Here is a 20,192-nt window from a genome sequence, read left to right as displayed (position 1 = left end):
CTGAAATGTATGTTTTTTCATGTGGTTGTTAAATAGTTTGGCTATCCGGTGTCTTCTGACTTGGAGATGCTGAACACCTTCAAATCCCGTCTTCCCTCCTAGCCCTAGGGAATGGTCTTTGGGCTGCTCTGTGCATCTCTAAAAGCAGATGCTGTGAGGAGAAAGGGTAGGACAGGACATGACTGCTCAGTTAAGGACGGACAACAATGCAGGTAGGTGGTCTCTTTGTCCATTTCTAAGGAGAAATAGCGTCACCTGAATTCCCCTGGGTTTAGTAATCCTGCCTGTTTTAACCACTCGGCAGTCTATGCTTCTGGCTGTCCACGTGCGTTCTGAAGAGCCTTTGCACTGTGTTAGAGCTGTTTGTACCCTTTGCCTTCTGAGCTGCTGTCCTTGAGTGCTGCTCAGGAGTTGGCCGTTTATCGTAAGCAATGTTCTCCTGCAGCTGAGTGAGGCTGCAGTTGTCAAAGCAGTTTTAATTTCTCTCTGCTGTCTGGATGATGTACTGGCAATCATTTAGCAGCGTTGCGTTTTAATTCTCCTTAATGGTCGTATTGCAGAAAAGATGAAAATATTGGCAGCTTGATGTTTCAAAACAGATGGAAATCTTAGGTACTTCCAGTGTCAACATAATTGCTTTCTCAGGAATGGGGGAATTAATTTAAATATATTTAAATTTTCTACCAGCAACTGTAGTCTGTTATTCTTTAGGTGTTGCTATGCTGCCAATCAGGTTATCCTGATTTATGGGTTCCTACAGTGTATGATTTTCTCTGTCACTTTTTTGTAGTTTACTTCAGTATGTTGAAGTTGATGGCATTTGCAGGTGTGTTGTCTCTGGTTTTATTCTCAAGCCATCCAAACCTGTCACTTCTGCCTTTCACTCTGAGTCAGAGCTGTCAAAAAATCTTATTCCTACTTGGTGGAAAATTCCTGGAACTTGAAAGAATGAAAAACTGATTTCTGCCTGATTACTGAAAAATACTAAGAGTGATTCTTTGGGGAATGTGTGTATGCTGGAAGATTGGTTGAATGAATCTAGACATCAGGCAGTGCCAGATGTTACTTCAGTATGTCAGAGGTGTGTTTCACTGCAGAGTAACATTTTTCTTGTCTGTATTTTAATAAGAACTACTTTAAATTTCTTTAAATCATAGAGCTGCAAATAAAACTCACACCACAAAATGAAGCAGCGGTTATAAGGAAAACAGTGAAACAAGGTGACGCACAAAATGAGCGGTAAAGGATGCTGATGGTACAAAGATTGAAGTTCTGTCCCCGCTGAACTTGGCAGGGGATTCCCTGCAAGATACCGAGGGCTGTGGTGTTCGTGCAGCAAAGTGCTCAGACATGTGGCTGCATCCACTCTTGTGCAAGGAAGGAAACGGCATTCAGCTGTTCCTTAAATTATGCACAAACCGAATAGGGATGTTGTGTTAAACTCTGGCTTAAGTGAAGGATTCAGGCATACAGAAACTGGTTAGACAATCAATTAGGCAAGATATTAGAGTCTACTGGGGTCTTTGACCTCGGAGAGCTCATGACAGATCATTTCCTTTACCAAAAGATGGTGAAGAAAATGGTGTGGGCTCAGTTTACTTGCAGTGTTTTCTGAGCATTGGTGGTGGAGGGGTGAAAAAGCTCATCCGAAACAAATGGCCCTTTGAGGGATGGCAGTACCAAAAAGGCTAAAGAAAATACACGGTGTGGCAGTGCGAGTGGTGAGTGCGCGATATCTGCCAAACACAGTGTGTTCGGTTGTTAGGTGCTCTTTTGGCTATTTATTCTCCCCCGCCAGCAAATATGGTGCTGCTGAGGAGCAAATTGCTTTGGGCAGAAGAGGCAAACTTTATCAGATCTTGTCAGGCCTCAAAGTGCATGAATAGATAGATTTCTCCATCAGGTTAACAGAGTTGACTGGCCTCTGGGTAAATATAGGGGAACCTGTGGGTTTGCATAGCATTAGTGTTGCACAAAATGTTGTTAAAGGTCATCGGATCTAACATAGGCATGTACTGTCTGACCTGAACTCGTGCAACGATTGCTGGGAAGAGCAAGGCCTCCTGGCATACTCTTCAACAGCGAGAGGATGCTGCTTTCTTACTTGTCTGAGCTGTTGTCTAGTCTTAAAACAAAAATCCCAATCATGTGCCACATGGGAAACTTCTCTGCTCTCTTTCTAGCGAGCAGAAGCAGCGTGCAGACCTACACGTGCTGAGTGTGCACTGTGCTTGATGTGCCTTCAGAGAGGAAGGATGGAAGGAAGCAGGAAACATCAGTTGCGTTCATGGTAGTGTTTTTATAGCAGACAGCCAGAAGGAGATTGTGGTCACCTAGCCTGACCCTGCTTGTCTTTCCTCTTGTTTTCTGTTCCACGTGCATGTGTTCTTATAGAGCCTGGAGAAAGAGACCAGTGCTGTTTGCAGGAGCTTTATAGCATGAGCTTAACGGCAACTTTGCGAGTGTTAGTAAGGCTACTTACTGTTGCCCATTATGTCAGTCCCACAGCGGTGGTGTGCTGTCTGCAGGGATGGAGTTAGTGAGTCGGGATGGCTGGAGGGGTCTTTATGTGTGGGAAGCTGCAGGTTTGGTATCTCTGGTTCTGCTTGTCTGAACCACCTCAAGAATCCAGCCGCTCCTCGCAAGCCTCCAGATGCAGTGGCTGCCTGTGTGCTATGGTGTGGGGCAGCCTTTGGGAGGACAACATGAGTTCTTGTTAAGATTTTTCTGTAATTCTCAGCATTTCAGGTAATTTTCTTCATAGCACATCCCTGAACCTGGGAGGTGATAGTATCTCCTGGGGAGAAACATACTCTTGACTTTGTGGGTTCATGGGGGACTTCTGCTGGGGAGTGGGGATCTGAACCTGCATCTCCAGAGTGTAAAGCTTGTGCCTTGAAGCACCTTTCTTCTCTGTAAGCTTCCCCCTCCTGCATGCTCTCAGGCCCTCCCTCCTGCTGCTGAAATACTCTTGGCTGGTGTTTCTAGATTACATTCTTGAACATGATCATCATCGGTCCCCTCCTGGCCCCCATCTCTTCAAGTACAGCGGCAGATACCTAGAATGGGTGAAGTTTTCTATTAGATTGCCATAACGCCCTGGCCCTCAAAAGGACGTTGAACTCCCTCTGCAAATACAGCTTTGGCTCTGCAAGAAGGGATCCTCTGACCTCTGCCGCGTCTTTGGGCTGTGCTCCAGCTGGAGGGGCTGGCTCTTCTTGGGGGTAGTTTGAGGGACAGTTAACTAACAGAAGTTGCTTCTAGTTTCAGTGACCGCATCAGGGTCAAAAGCTGGTTGTTACCTTCTATATCAGGAAATGTATACCTCTGTGGGAAAACCCCCGGTGACTTTTGATAAATAAGTTTATAGCTTTAGCATAAAGACCCAGTCGCAAGATCTTTTCCTTTGCTAAAAATCAGATTTTGCTTGGTGTAATTCACTGAACTTCACAAAGTACAATTATTCACTAACATCAAAATTAATGTTAGTGTTCGAGTAATACAATTTATGAGCAATTTAAAAAAGCATTCAGCACTTACATTTATGACAGAATTATGAGTTTAAAAAAAACCACCCCAGCTCTGCTTTTCCTCACACAGATTGCTGCTCTGACAGTGCCTCACACAACAGTTCCACAAATCCTTTTGGAGTAAGGCAAGTCCTGGTTTTGCCATGATTGCTTACCTGCTGTGAAGCCATCGGGAGTGCTCAAAGCGCAGGAGGAGTGCATGGATCAGGTGTTGTGGGCTCAGGTCCTTGCTTCCCAGCTGCTGTACACTGATATTTGCATGTATTGTGTTTTCTGGGTGAAAGTCTGGACTGTTTCTGAGAGCTGAACCCACAAAGGCTGTAAATCCTACTGCTGCTCTTTGCTGCCCCCGGTTTTATTTGCAGGTTGGCTTTTCTGGGCCATCCTTGTTTGTTATTGTGATACCGATTTATGGTTGCAGTCTCTCAAACTGCTCTTTCTCTGCTGCCCCTTCTCCATTTCTTTGGCCATTGAGGGAGCCTGGGAATGTGAGAGCTCCCCATGCCCTGAACTGTTGAATTTGCACAGACTGTGAGGCTGCGATACAATTTTTGGAGAGAAATTGCAGTATGGTAAGGGACGGTAAGAGGGAGGATGCCAGTGATTTTGGAAACTTGTATTTACCTTCTTGATGCACCTCAGCCTAACCAGTTGCTTCAGTATCCGCTTCAACTGCTAAAAAAGCATCTGAGTATGGAAATGCTGCTGAAATCAGTGCCAGATACTTTTCAGCCCTCTTCTCTAGTGGTCTAGATGCTTTTCCATGTATTGAGGGACTTCTTTAAAGGGTGACTTTTAGTCATGCTAAGCCTCCATTCCTGACCCACAGAGAGGACATAATTGCTTTTCCTCATCTCAGTTTTGGATCTTTCACAGAGCAGGGTACCTGTCTGTCTTCTTATCGGCCCTACCAGCTCTGTTTCCTCGGATGATGCTGCACAGAGTACAAATGCAGGCTCTTCTTGCTTCATTAAATAATTTACAAGCTTGAGGTAGTCGTTGCTGGATTTTGACTTCCTCTCTGCCTTGCTATCCATCACATTGTCTGGTTTAGGCTGTGCATTCCCTGATGCACAGCAGGGTTTTGATGGAGATTGCACCTTCTAAATACTGCAGCAGATACAGCTGTGGCTGGTGCTGCTTGGTCTCTAGAAATGGTGCTTTTGGTAATGAGGCATCTATTTCCTTCAAACGAGCAGTTGGGTAGCACAGCTGGCAGTGTTCCATACAGCATGTTCATTTGCTGGAATTGTCTTGGATCATGTTTCCTCTGCGTTTCTGCCTCACAGAGGGATGTGGAGGTGGTAACTGCTGCCAGATGTGCAGATCCTGTCCTGACTCGGATGTTCCTCTCACCACTCCTGTGCTGCCCAGTTGATTTGGCTGCTGCCTGGAGGCTTCATACCAATGCAATAAAAAACAGTCACCTGACACCAGGAGGAGGTATTAAGCCATACAGGCTGCTCCTTCCTTGCTTTGTTCAATGCAGGAAATTAAGAGGATTGGGTGTAATTTCCACTAGTAAAACTCCAGAAAAGTATGTGCAACGTGTGGGCAGGGTACCAGAGAGGCTGATGGGCACATCCTGGTCAGTTCATGGGCCAGACCAGTGCAGCCTCTTGTTCCGTAGCTGGAGGAAGGCACTGTATACGAAGCTCCTCCTTTTCCACCAAGAATGAGGAACGTGACAGGTCCTTGCACTGACCTCCAACACCCAGTGAAAGGTTTTTGTTAGAGGTGTCACATCACCTGATGTTCAACCTCTGGTGCCTTGGCAGCCTTCCTGGTCCGTGTGCCTCATCTGAGCGCTCTTGGAGTGTGGGTGGGAGTTTGAGGATGTGGCAGTTTCCATCCCTCTGGTTTGGGGGGAGAAGCCGAAGGAGACAAAACTACAGCTTTGCCCTCAGCTGTTGTGGTGCTAAAACAAAAAAAAGAAAGGTGGGGTAACATTTGCATTTCTCTACCCTGAGGAACTGGGGGTGGAATCTCTGCTGTAAAGGGTGGCCTGGGGGTGCACTGCTGCAGAGGCAGCACCCCTGATGCACCCCCTACCTGCGCACTCCACCCCCCCCCCCCCTAGAATCTTTTCTGCTGAAGCTGCCCAGAGGAGAAGGACATTCATCTTCTGAGATGTGGACACCAACAGAAGCTGGTCACCAGAGCCTGAACCAGCACAGTTATCCTAGACAATGAGTGTTTTCCTGAGATCATCCCAGATAATGAGTGGTTTCCCAAGACAAAAGCACAGGCAGACCAGGAACCGAGCCTGCCTGGGTGCCCCGGTGTCCTGCCTGCCGCAGCCGGGGTTCTCGCTGCCCGTGGGGGCTGCTCTCATAGCTGGTCTGGCAGCGTGGGCCTAGGGCAGCTCACTGTGGGAATCCCTTCTTCAGACCTGTCGTGGGGTTGCTGCAGCACCTTTGGATGAAACAAGCTCTCTGAAAGCCGACTGAGCCTTTCACAAAGACTTTCTCATTGAATCCTCTCATTGCCGGATTTCTTACTGCCTTCGCTGTAAAAGCAACAGCAGGCAGCAAGGCTTCCTCGCGTCATGGCTCTTTGTTCCTCTTTTGTATTAACTCCCTGTGTGAAATTCCTGTTTACTCTCTTATACTGGTCTTGGGCCATCTTTAAGGGTCTCTGTGTATATTAGCAGCTTTAAGTGGTACTTTTTATTCACTGTCAACTCTGTAAGCACACGACTGACGTTCAAAGTGATGACACTGGTGGTGCTTTTATTTTTTCTTTTTTTTGATCCTGAGGTGAGCTGGTTCAGGAAACTAAACAAACAAAGAAACAGCCCAGCAAAACCAGGCAAGTGAGTGGTTTTCCCCTTCGTGCCCTCCCTGAACCAGAACTGGGTAGGTACCAGCACCTGTGCAGAACAGCTCTTGGGAGCACTAGTGCTAAAGTCAGCTTAATAAGATCCCCTTAACTGCTGAAAAATCACATTTTCAAGCTCCTGAGGGATTTCTCCCATTTTTGGTGGCCATGAGCATTGCTACTTTTCTGAACAGTCACATAACAGCTGCCGAGTGATATCGGTGATGATCCATGTGGTGTGTAATTGGTATCTGCTGCTCCAAGGCCTTGGTGCAAATACATCCTGTGCCAGCCTTAAATGATTCACGAGGGTAACAGCACAGTTTGCTCTCTGTGGTAGGTCATTGCGGTTTTTGACTGAAAGGCTGTCTATATAAAGATTTGTTCCGCAGGCATCTTTTCACCATAAAAAAAAAAAAAGGTTAATCCATTACAGCACTATCAACTTGAAGAGTTTCAATTCCCTTCTGTACAAGACTTCTCATATATGTCTATGCCTTGGTAACCGCATGCAGGAGCTTCAAAACTCTAGTTGAATACACAGAAATCAAGCCCAGAAGTGTCCTTTTTGTTAGTGATTTGGTTTTGCTGAAGCCATTTCAATATTGATTTTTAATGAGTCAATTCTTTTGAATTCATTTTACCAGCTCTCTGCTCACATTGCTGCCTTGTGGTGGAAAGGTGATGTAAAATGACTTGCTGCAAAATCCTAGCCTCAGTAAACTTAATGTTCTTGATTGAAAGAAGGTGAGCAATAGAGCCTAGAGGCCTTGCCTTCTTGATTTGCATTCAGAAATACTTAATTGATTGGCACCTAGGGGATTGCCTGGCATGAGATGGCAGCTATACTCCAATTTTGTTCATGGAACTGTCTGACTTTTAATCTAAATTTCTGAAATCAAAAGAAAAAATATTTATAAAGCACATTGCAATTCTATTATTGATAAATGCACAACTATATCTTTGACCTGTAGCTATGATCTTGTACAAACGGAGGCAGATGAGAATCACTAGATAGGTGTTTGTTTGATCAAAGGCACGTTGAACACTGCCGTGAAAATCCATCATGATTTCACCTGCTATTGAGCAGTGCCCAAGTGTATACCTGAAGTGACAGCTTAAATAAACATAACGGGTAACCAAAAGCCATTAAGTTCTTTGTGATTCAGAAACGTGTTGGTCTGCTTTAGAGATTTTACAATGAGCAGTCATTAGTAATTTCCATGAACTGTCTTTAGAGCAAACATTGTTCCAGTCCAGTGTTCCTGATTTTGTAGTGCTGACTACAAATTCTTCCTTTCTATTTTTGGCATTTATTTAGTATTAACAAACTTCCTGGTCCCATGCCTCTTACTAAAGATGTTCTTAAAAAGAGTGACACAAATTACTGTTGGTTTCCCATTGGCTATGAATTCACTTTTCATTAGGAACTGCCACAAAAGGAGTGCTTGCTTTAATCAGCTCTAGTCTTGTTGTTTGGAAAGGCTTACAAGGTTGACTGGCTTTCTCAACTTGATCTGTGCTCACAGTAATGAGGCATCAGGCTAATGAGACCATTGCCATTACAATTACCGGCTTATTAAATCCTAATTAGGGACCTGATTCTGCTAGGTGCTGAGTGCTGGTTGTTAGTAGCTGAATATTTTCATGTGCCCATTTTTGATCTCTAGTTGAAAGCGGTACTTGAAGATCATTGAAGGTCCCTGTTCACGCATAAGGTCTGTTTCAGTGCTAATAGGGTAATTGACCCTAATGATGTTGGGTGGTGTGTAATGGTCAGATCTGCCTTTCCTTCCTCTGAGAAACTTAGCATCAATGTCATTGTTAAATGGGCTGTGATTCACATGGCAGAAGGCTGCATGATGCTGAAGGACAATATTTCCTATATAATGTTCCGTGGCATTGTTTTCTGCACATTCATGCACTAGTGAAAGGAGTTTGCAACTTTATTGTTCATCAGTGCCAATTAAATGCAAACTCAACGTTAGCCAGACATGCTTCCTCCTGAATAAACAACTCAATTCTGTCCTCCAGAGGCTGGAAATTTTTAAATGTGCAGTGTCTCTTTTAGAATTTAATTTCCAAATGACCTTCCCACTGCCTGCTTTCTGTTCTGTGTGAGTTATTGAGCTGAGCAGGTACTGTTGGTACAATAGCAGAGCACTTTCCAGAAGTGCATTAAGGAGCATCTCTCATGTCTGCCATGGGCTGGTTGTTTTGCTATTGTTTGTCAGGGGAAGATTGTATAAACACTTCTTGATTTCCATCTTGCGCAGATGAAGTTTTAGGTTCACCTTTGCTAGCCTGTGGAGTTCTGATACTCATGGCAAATGTGTCTCTGCAGGACGTGAAGCCTTTCAGCTCAGTCTGCCGGCAGCGGCTGCTCCCAGCTTTGCAGAGGCAATGCTGCCTGGGCTGTGCTCCCTTCTCGCCCACCCACCCCAAAGCCTGAGCTTAGGGAAAGCCCTCTGGGGTGGCTCCCCTACAGAAAAGAGACTGAGTTTCGTACATCAGTCCCTATGTATACCTGCGTGCACGCACACGTATGTGAAGCAGATTCTTTCCATGGCAGAGCCTCTCCCCTATCAGCCGAGCAGCCAGGACTCCTTGTGTTGGTGTGCAGATGTGACATTCTCCACAGATGCTAGGTAAAATTAATGTTGCAGCAGTCTTGTTGTGTCTCGGTCTTTTTCATACATTCTTTTTATACTGTGCCATTCCTATTTACCTCCCAGCAATCCCTGCTGAAGCAGTTTTCTGCTTTGTATATTGTATAGAGCGACGCTGTTCCCCGTGATGCTGCGTGAGTGTACGATGCCAGATGTCTCGTACTTCAAACAGCCGCATAAAAGCAATCTTGTCCCATTTGAACTTAGGCTGGATTTCATCATAGGTGTCTTTTAAGATAGATACCCTTAACTTTTAGTGCTCTGTCTTCTCGTAGTGTGATCATCTGCATCTCTAAAATTGAGCTCAAATGGGGCTTCCACGAACCCATTGCTCCAAAATGCTGCTCTAATCACTTTTGAAAAGCTAGTGAAATGGAATGGCATTTATTTTTCAGGCTTAGTTGAAGTAATACATTTTTTGTGTTCCTATTGTGTTACAGATGAAAGCTAATTTCCTGAGTTTGATCTGGATATCTCTCACAGGGCGCTCTGGAGCTCTGAAGAAGCGTCTGGAGTACCTGAAGTGCCTGGAACCAATTCTCAGTTTTAAACGGTTGTTAACATCGTACAACAGAACATTCAAACACTTAGTATTAATCACTGGTTCTTTACTTGCAATGTTAATTGGAAGAATGACGTCTTGTCTTTGTTGTGTGAGTGGTGAATTGAATGCCAAATGTAGCAGCCAAATTGCATTTCTTCTTCTTTCCCTCTCTGACGCCTCCCAGATTTAAAGATTCATCCTAACTTTCAGCAGCCCACATCATTATTGGGATTTCCACTGCATGTGCCTTGTGACCTTTAGGGACTGAGGACTCTTCCTGCTGGTTGTTTATCAGCCTATTTCCCTTTGCAGCTGGTCCTTCTGGATCTGAAGTCAGGTATTTCACTTAGCAACCTTCCTAATGAGAAATGAGATCGAGACTAAGTGAGCATTTTTCCTCCCGGGGACAACAAATTGACCAATACTCACTATAATAAGCAGTAAAAAGTAGGACTTTGGTTTCATGCCATCTGGGCAGTTTTCACACAGAAGGTGTCTGGAGTCTTACGAGAGCTGGGGAAAACCGCCTGGCTTCTAGTAAGAGAATATGTTGCAAGGGTGCATTTGTACCTTCATGTTTCAGTTTTAAGCTACTCACTGAACTTGACAGTGAGGCAAAACTGTGTAAAGCAGGTAAAAAAAATCCCTATCTTAAAGGGCAATTCCTAAAGCTGATTATTCAGTAGTGGAAAAGGTCTTACCTCTTTAGTTTCTTCTTCCCCTACAATGTGAAATTGGAACAAAGCACTTACATATTACCATGGTAATTGGGCTTTAAAGCATTTTGAAATATGTAGAGTCCTAAACCACTGGCACAGAGGATGTCAAAGGAAAGATTCTGAGTCATGAATATTCCTGAGGAAATTCAACTTATTTCCTGACTTGCTTTGAAAATATAGATGTTCCTGGCATGACATTAACCCTGCTTTCTGATTTCAATTTGAAAATAGAACAAAGATCTGATTCCATCCAGGTGAAATGTCACTGGCCCAACTCTCATGCTTTTTTGTAGAATAGCAATGCTTCTTTCCTTCCCCTTCCCTTACATTCTTGGTATTCTACTATTTTGAATTAGAAAAGCTCTGATTTTATATAGAATAGAATGGTTTACGTAGAGTCACAGAACGGTTTGGGTTGGAAGGGACCTTTACAGGTCATTTAGTTCAACCCCCACCCTGCAATGAGCAGGGACATCTTCAACTAGATCAGGTTGCTCAGAGCCCCATCCAACCTGGCCTTGAATGTCTCCAGGGACAGAGCATCTACGACCTCTCTGGTCTCTTGTTAGACACTTGTGTAAAGACAGCGGAGGAAAAAACTGGACTTGATGTACTCAAGCTTTTAGTCCAAGTGATCCTGTATGCTTGGCTAAGAGCTGCTTCTTGTGTCCATTTTGGGACATCTCTTTTTGCTCTTAAAATGGTCTTGGGCTTTGAAGCTGCTTGATATGAAAGAGACTGGACCAAGAAATAATAAATTCTGGATTTGGGATGCTAGCCCCACACATCAGCATGTCCTTGCTCCGTTCAATGGGGCAAATGCTGTCCCAAAGTAGGAGACTTTGAGCTGTGAGACACCAGCTGATTACGAGAGTATTTTCTAGGTTTACACAGAGGTTATCTTGAGCAGGCAGATCTGCAGATGATCTGGTTTTTGACTGCTTTGCTCCCAAACACTCTCTTCTGAGAACTCCCCCTGTACAAAACGGGCTGAAAACTAAATGAATGAGTTGATTCTGGTGGGACTAAGGCATGAAATTGTTATGCGGCTCTGCTTGGAAATGTCATGGCTATTGGGTTTGCAGCTGATATTACTGATGTGATTACCTAGGCAGTGCTGGCCTTGCAAGATTCTGCTCCCCACCAGGCTCTCGGTACTCCCTTTCAATTATGTGAAATTTGGCCATTTCTCACATAACTCCCCTGCCACCACCTGTGAATCCATCCATTCCTTACTGTGCTAACGCTCATCAGTTTCTTACACTCTTATCTATCATGTCCAGCAATTTCTCCTGTCACATCCAGGAGTTTTCTATGTCTTTCCCAGTTACTTTAATCTCAGACAAGGGCCTTGTCACAAACCAACCCAGGCAGTACAGAACCACAAAGCTACAGGCATGATGAAGCCAATTGCTACCACAAGTGACCAAACCAGAATCATGTCTGCTGTAGAGAGAAGCAACTCCCAATCCATGTAGCTTTTCATGGCATACCCCTTTGTGGGTCACTGTGGGACTTCGATAATCTGCAGGAGAAGCAAAAGTAAAGCTCTTAACAAAGTAGCCACAGGAAAGAAGATTCAAATATGTGTATCTGGGGTGCTGTTATTCATACAAGAGTTTTAAGAAATGGCTAGAGTCTTCCAACTATAGCCCTGAGTTTAGTAACTAGATCCCAAAGGATCTGTTGGATTTTGAAACCTTCAGCCTCACAGAGACATGTATTTATTTGTTTTGTTTTGAATCCCAGAGAAAAACTGAAGAGTCAGTGTTAGGCACTGTATAAAGCTCTGGGAGATGTTAATCTGTAATATCAATCTCTTAAATACAGCGGTTTCATTTCGTGGAACCTTTATTCTCTGGCATAGCTTCATTGAAAGATCTTGGTTGTAATTAACCTTTAAATGCTTAGACAGCTGCAAGGACTGATGAATCCCTTAATGCACTAAGAGATTAAAGATGCCTTTTGATGGTGGGAAGTCAGCTTCTGGGCTGTCTGGGATGGGTCATTCCCACTGTCTCTCCCCTATTTAAATTTTGTGCTGTATGCAGCTCCTTTGTACTTACTCATTTCCTCCAGGTTGCCACTGTCACACCTTCATCCACGCCCTTGGGCTTGTTGCTGCAGCCACGATAAAACCATTCGAAGTCATGAATAAGTGGTTGCTCTCCAGGACAGGCTTCGAGAAAATCTGTGGGCTTTGTTTTTATTGTTAGCAAGTGTTTCTCTGCAAAGGCAGCCTCGTGGAGTCCCAGCTAAGGCACTGAGTTGGAGACTCCTGAGCATACTGCATCCCTTTCTGTTTGCCCTGTGGGCATCACACACTGCAAAGCAGACCCTTCCCACGGTCATAAGTTCATAGAAGATTCCACTTGTTGCTTGAAAGAAGGTTGTTTACAGCCTGTCATGTTACACTGTTGAGGGATACAGTTCACCAAAACAAATATTCATAAACTTCTCCAGTTTTCCAGCAATCTGGCTGTAGCAACTATTCGTGTAACACATTTCTTTGTGGCCAGGAGCGTAGCACTACTGTTTGAACTATTAATTGAAGACAGGAGTCCTTAGATATATCTGTTGCTATCTGAATGGCATGTTCAGATGTTCACACCTTTTTGTGCATCTATTAAAGTGGAAAACAATAATTTTTCACTATCTTGCACACAAGCTATGAACCTTAATTGATCATTGGAAGTGCTCTGAGGTGATTGATTCAGCATTCATGAAAATGTGTGGTTTTGCTGTATGTCTGGTAAATAGGTAACTCTGATATTCAGGTCCTGAACAGGCTCTTTGAAAAAAAGAAAATTTTGCATGTTGGTGGTGGAGATGCTTCTGGCATAGCAGATCAGAAAGAGAAAAGGGTAATGAGAACTTGTAATGACTGATAACTACAGGAATTTTGATCAGATGGATTAAAGCAATTACTGATGGGATAATGGTCATTACTTCATTTTTTTGTAAATACAGAGATGAATTGCTAAAAAGCAGAGAAATGTGCTGAGATGAACAGGAATATTTCATACGGTGCTTATTTTCTTGCTGGTGTCTTTTATTTTTCTTTTCTAATCGTGATGCAAACTAGTTGGCAAAACAGACTGGCAAACCTGGGTGACTGAGCAGGGGAGCAAGGTGAGGGAGCAGGGAGCAGGTGTGGTGCCTGTGCATGCTGCTGGTGGGACCACCACTGGGGAGAGGGTCACCATCTGTGTGCTTAAGATAAAGTAGAAAAAGTAGGGAGCAGGTAGAAAAGCACCAGAGACAAGAAAACAACTTGGCAGCAAGAGAGTCAAGCAGACACACCTGTTTAGCTAATGGAAATACTGCAAGGGTACTTGATTAGAGCATGCTGATGCCTTCATGGAGATGATTCTTGGTGTTAAAAGGGCTCTTTTATGTAGCAACAGAAGTAGTAGTGAGAGGCACTGATTAGAAGTGAATCTGGACAAATTAAGACCAATTTCTTTTTAAGATATCAACTGCTGGAAGAAGCTGCTGAGAGGTCAGCAGGTTCTCCATATCCAGATGTCTCCATGTCTAGACTGGCTCTTGTTAAGAAATTAAGCTTTTGCCAAAGACTGTGCTTCAGTCAGATGCAGATTTTTCTGTTTCCAACTCAGGCAGGCTGGAGTTGCATGTTAGGGTGTTTTAGCAGAGACTGTGTGATCACCACCCCTGCCTGGCCACAGGTGCTGCATGAGCCCTGCTTAGGGATTGGCTCTGGGGAACAGCTTTTCTCTGCAGCAAACCCAGCTCTTCAGCTTTAAAGCATCAACTTAGAAAAACATCCCCCCCATCTCAATGGGCCAAAGCCAGGTAAGGCAGGAATAACTTGTAGCAGAGCTTGGTCCTGCCCACAAATCCTACTAAAAAAAAACATATCCAAGAGGAATTTTAGATGTTTTAGTAAAAAATTCCTGTGCTTTAAATCATATGGCAAATTACAGGCTTCTGCGTAGGTCCATGCATTGACATATATAGTGAAATTCCTATAGCAATCATGTGAATTGTAATTAATGAGCTGTGTCACATGGGTGAGGTGTCTAAGGCTGGTATTGAATCAGGTTGTTGATCCTTTAAGGTGAATTTCCTGTTACTGGTGTTGATGCTGATTGATAATTATTTTTTTTTTTAGCTAGAGGAGACAAGCATGAGATCAGCCTGTTGCAGCTGGGTGCCTCCGCTGGGAATGCAGACGTGTGCTGAGGGGGAGGATGAGTTGCACTGACATTTACATTGGCAGTGCCCAGTTTGGGTGTGTACAAAACCAGGATGGTGGTACTGATGAAGTCTAGCTCTGGTACAACAGACTTCAACTGTCCCCTGTGGTGGGGCATGGGAAGCTGATGCAGAAAATCCCTGTGCTGGGAATGGGGTAGATGTGAAGAGTCCTGTGCCCCGGGCAAGGACCTGTCTTCTGCTTTTGAGGAGTTTCTCCAGGGTGTGGGACTTGGAGACAAGTTGTAACAACTGACCTCCCTTCTTTAAGTAGGAAGCCCTCTGCACTCTGTAAAGTCTGCACAGCTTTCCTGAGATGAAGGAGACCCGGGACTGCTGCCTGCTCCCTGGGTGCAGCAAAGAGGAGGTGCTCACCGGTTCTGCGTGATGCTCAGCAGCTGGGGGTTCTGGTGGGAGTCAGGTTGGGTGCACGTGCAGATCCAGTGACTTCAACAAGGGGTGCGAATGGTGGCAGTGAGTCTGCAACTAGTGCACACCTTGACTTTGCTGGAGAAGTGGATTTATTCACCCCCATTTTAGAGAGGATTCCTCGAGGGAGGGGATGACTCTCAAGGTAACAAAAGAGGAGATGGTGGACTACAGGTGAGGAGGGGAAGGAAGGACATCACGTTTGATAGCTATTTTGCCTTGTGTTTTCCTTCCAGGCATCTAGTAGAAACTACTAGGGGAAAACAGATGGGCAATGACTCTGCATCTGCCTGTTTCTCTCCCTCCCACCACCTAGGTCTGGCAGAGCGCCTGGACCGTTCCAATGAGCTCTTGAGCAACTGCAAAAAGCACAACACAAGATGTGCTATTTGCCAAGCTTGGGAATGCAACCAAGCTGAAAGCAAAGGCCCAAGTTAGCCCCAAGGTTTCATGAGTTTGTGCATTGTATTTGAGAAGATCATCTACTCACCCTTAACACGAAAACATCTGCTTGAGCCAAATAGATGTAACGCCTCAAAAATCAAAGACCAGCCTAACATCAATATTGTGTACTTCTCACTGGCAAAGCAAGCCAAGAGAAATTGGAGGACCCCCTCAGTGTCAAATCCAAGTAGTGGATTTGACTGCTGCCCTTCATGTCTGAGGGGGATGCATTTTCAAGCAGGAAGACATTAGATACCCAGCTGCTTCCTGATTCTGAGGTAATGGGACAAGTTCACAAAGTCTGGGGAAAATCTCTCACTTAAACACTTCATATAAATGTATGGCTGGATATGTAGGCATTGAAAAAACCCTAGCCTTATTTAAAAACAAACAAATAAGAAAAAGCCACAGCCTTTGGCAGTAAGGAATATTTCAGAGTCTGAAAGCAAGACAAACCTGGTATTTCTATAAAACCCAAAAGGAGAAGGAGTTGTGCAGGTTTATTCTTTTGTTTTGCATCTCATTTTAGTCTCTCATTTCTTCTGCATTTTCTGTGAAGTGTTCCAGTTTCTTTGCTGCCTTGGGTGCTCTTCTCTCTCGAACACACAACCTGGGGAGTCTTGTATGCAAAGAGCTGTTTTCCCTAATTTGACCTCAGGGCCATGATAGATCTATGCAAATGAGGTGGTGCAATGGTGCATGAATAATCACAAAGGTTTTACCAATAATGTGCAGGTGGATGATCTGACATCATCCCAGACAGTGCTCGTTTGCGGGTGTTGTCCCTGTGCCCCTGCTGGGAGCATCTGATGGCAGCACCCAACTGTGGAGAGCTCAAGGAGGAACAGTTCCTCCTTGGGGCATGGGGTGGGAGGTGGGGTGGGGGTGAGTGGTGCTCCCTGCCCCTGCAGGGACTCTTTTACAACCCCTCCCTGCTGCGCTTGGAGGACCCATGCCTACACCATGAGCATCCTCTCTTCCTGCAGGAAGAATAACCCAGCAGCTTGGAGGGAAGCTCCAAGGAACAATGTTCTGCTGCCTCTTCCTCTTGGGTCTTTTTATCTGTTCAAAACAGACACCTCCTCCTCTTCTTGACTTGGTAAGTGGCAGCACAGCATTGAACTGCCAGGCTTGGCTAACGCCACCAGCCCACGTACTTTTGGTCTGATTTGGGCTTTTGTTCTCTGGCTGTGGGCTGGCTTTTGTGGTCAAGTGTGCGAGACCTTTTCCTCTTGGCAGTGGGTACAGAGGGCAGACCCTGTCTGGCCTGTGCTGAAGACTGAAGTTAGTTCTCAAAAAGGGGATGAACAACAGAAGAGGGGGAAGTTTTTGTGCAGTTTGCTTGTGCCTGTGGGCTCACCTTCCTGGAGTCAGAAAGCAGCTCACCTTTGTGGTGACAACAGCTCCTCCTGCACAGGGTGGATCCTGTGCCTACAGTCCTCGCTTTAGTGTTAGGCAGCTTTGGAGTTCCTCTATTCAAAGGAGGAAGCCAGATGAATAATGCAAGGATGATAAATGGCCCACAGCTTTTGCATGCCGGCCATGACTGGCTTCTGTTTGGGAGGTAGATAAGGCTTGTGATTTGGAAATAGCTAGACATATGAATGTTTGCAGGGAATGCTGATGAATAACATCGCTTTCCAGATATTGTTTTGCTTCTAATCCTGCATGGCTTTTGGATGGTACTGTTGATGAGGGAACTTGTCTGAACTGGAATTTACAGGGAATCTTGCTTCATGGAACAGGCTGAAAATCCCCAAGCCCCAAACTTACGCAAATTCAGTGCAAGGTTTGCTTTAATTTTTATATTAAGTCATCGGTATTTGTAAATGACCTTCACTGACCTTGGGTTGTCACAAGGACAAAATACATTTTCATCAGTCATGTGAATATGGAGTCAATTTTCACAGCAGCAGGAAACTAGCCAGGGCTTGTCTAGCTGCTGGAAGCTTGCTTCATCAGGAAACAGGAGAGTGAGTATTTCTGATTGTCAGGCCTGAAGTCAGACACAAACCAGTCCTTGGGATGCTGTACAGCTGCATTTAGTTTGAGATCTGCACTCTGTCTTATTCTTGGCTGATAAGATGATTGGGGATGACAAGTTTCCCCAAGGGACCTCAGGTCTGGTCCTGTCCAGTCTGGACTAAGAAGATAATAAATTTAAGTACTAATCCATTTAGGCTGAAAATGTGATTCCAGAAGATGTTTGCTAAGTGCAGTTCCATTCCATGAGAGCAGGTGCAGTGAATATTTCCCATATGTATTTATAAAATTATTCTAAATATATTAATTTATTTTTATGAGCGCTTGTCATTACATAAAGTATTGACAGCCAACAGTACACCCCTGCTAGACTATCTCTGTAGCAAGCCTACCGAGCAGTAAGCAGTCTAATGATTTTATAGTCTGATTAATGTCTGCAGGAGGATCCACTGGCTTCTTTGGGCTGCAGTGAGCACCAGTGGAGAAAAGCCTTCTGGCTGGGGGCTGGGTAGAGCCCTGGGGCTCTTGGCTCTTCCCTCTGCCTTCACTTCCCTCACCTCTGCTGCAGGCAGTGTCCTAGGAGATGTTCAGCCAAATACAGGGTACCACTATTGAATGAGAAACACGCTGTGTTTTGGTAGAGGTTTATAGCCACCACGCTCATCTGATCCATTCAATTTGGATGATACTCAAGCAATGCTTTTAGATAACTGGTGAGGAATCTCTTTGAAAGTAGTTTTATCTAAGTCTAGGTGAAGGGTTTTCAACAGAGGGAATCGACCCCAAAAAATGGATGTGTGCTGTGAATTTAGAGAAAAGGTAGTGGATTGTTTCAGTTGAGAGGAAAAAATAATCATTTTTTTATTTAGAAGCCCTGACTTTCTTTTTATTTGAAACACTGACTTTTTATTGAACAGCTTCCCTTATTTAAAATTTGATCCAACAGCAAATGTTAGTAAATGGATTTAAATGACCTTTCAAGTCAAACAATTTTGTAGGCTGACTCCAAGCAGAGTGTTTTTGTTTACTTGTCTCAGTGACAACTTGAAAAGAAAAATTTCAAGTTTGATTTATTTGGAGACAAACCATTTTCCAAAGTTCATCCCCAAAACCTGAAAAATTTATTATTTATCAAATTTTAGTCACTAGTTGGAAAACAACATTTTTTTTTTACTTTGGTTAAAGCAAATTTATTGGAAGTGCGATTTAAAACCAGAAGTATTTATTTTACAGTTAACCTTAGGTAATTTTTACATTTCAAACTAATATATAGTGATACTTTGATAATGACACGCAGTTTCCTTTAAGGTTACTCTAATGCCTATGTTGAAATTGGACCTATGTATTTTCTTTAGACTTTAATGCTAATTGATGAATTTGCCAACATCTTTCAATGACCTTTATGACTTGAAGCTTTCCAGAACCGACTTAATTAAAGATGAGATGGAATCAAAGTGAATTTTTTAAAAGTCTGCTTTATTATTCCCTATTAAAATTCTCCTGAATTACTCAGCTGTCAGAGATAGAATGGAATTTATCATTAAGCTATTCACTTAGATAATTAAATGAACCTGCAGCTTTAGTTGAAATGAAAGTGAAAAAAGGCAGCAGGGTGCTACATGTGACAAGTTCACTTCCTGGAAGACTTCTTGGGATTATTTAATTGTCCACCCATAGTTTGAGGAGGGTCCATTGGGTTTCTGCTTTTGATATTTTAAATCTGTAATAGAGTCTGCAAATATGAGAACTCCCAGCAGTGTTCAGCTCAGCTCTTCTTCTCTTTGTGTTCAGCCTGAAGGGGATTACAAGCAGGGATTGCAAGATCTAGCCCCTAATGCATCAGTTATTCCGAGTGCACCCTAAAACGCTCTTTCCTTCCCTCACCATCGTCTTGCAAACTAATTGCAGAGAAATAAAAGAATGGCTGGAAAGAACGACAATGTGTGATACAGAGTCTTACACACAGATGCCTGCCTCGCTGTGCACCAAGGACATTTTTGACAAGGCTACCTATTCAGTTTCTTTTGCTGTGCTTCATAGTAACTGTGCTGAAGGAGGGCTTTCTATAGAGTGCGTATGATCAACATTTGGATGTTATAAGAGCCAAATTGGCTGAAGGAAACCATATGCTATTCATAATTATTTTCACAACACCTGATGGATTAATTTTAAAATAAATATCCTGAAATGTGAGGAAAGCCTAACTATAGAAAATCCTGACTAATGGGAGAAAGAGAAGCTTGCAATGCTAAGCCTGGACCTAGGGATGTGTTTGTCCATCAGTGATTTAGCAAATTCTGTAAGAAGAGGATGGAGATGGTAAAAAAGCTGGATATAGGAGGGATCATTATGGTGAAAGCATTTGTTAAAACCCCAAAGCTACAGCACTCTGTGCTTCCTAATCCTATGAGCCTGCTTGACTTGGCCTGTGTGGAGACCAAGGGAAAGCATCATCCGTGAGGGAACGAAGATGACAAGGAGGCTGAAGCAGACCAACGGCTGCTGATCAGAAGCCCCATGCAAGTTTTGTCACTTAACACCAGTGTTAAGTCAGTGCAATGCTTTTGAGAGCTAGATTCAAACTTAATTTTTAAGAGAAGGCATAAAGCCATGCTCGCCTCCCAACAGAGTGATGTTTGAAGCTTCAGGTCTCAGCTTGCTCTCTGTTTTCCCCCTTTTCCACAGGAAGAAAGTTGCTTCATGTTGGCCTGTCCTGGGATCTGACTGCTTCCTGCATGCACTGGCTCAGCTCTGCTGGTTGATGTGTCCTGGCAGAGGGCAGGGCAGTGCTCACTTCATTATCCACCTTCATCCGCTGGTCCCAGAGAGGATGCAG

This window comes from Strix aluco, chromosome 7 (assembly GCF_031877795.1).
Source record: "Strix aluco isolate bStrAlu1 chromosome 7, bStrAlu1.hap1, whole genome shotgun sequence".
Lineage (NCBI taxonomy): Eukaryota > Metazoa > Chordata > Aves > Strigiformes > Strigidae > Strix > Strix aluco.
The sequence above is the reverse complement of the archived record's forward strand: the minus strand, read 5'-3'. Positions refer to the sequence as shown.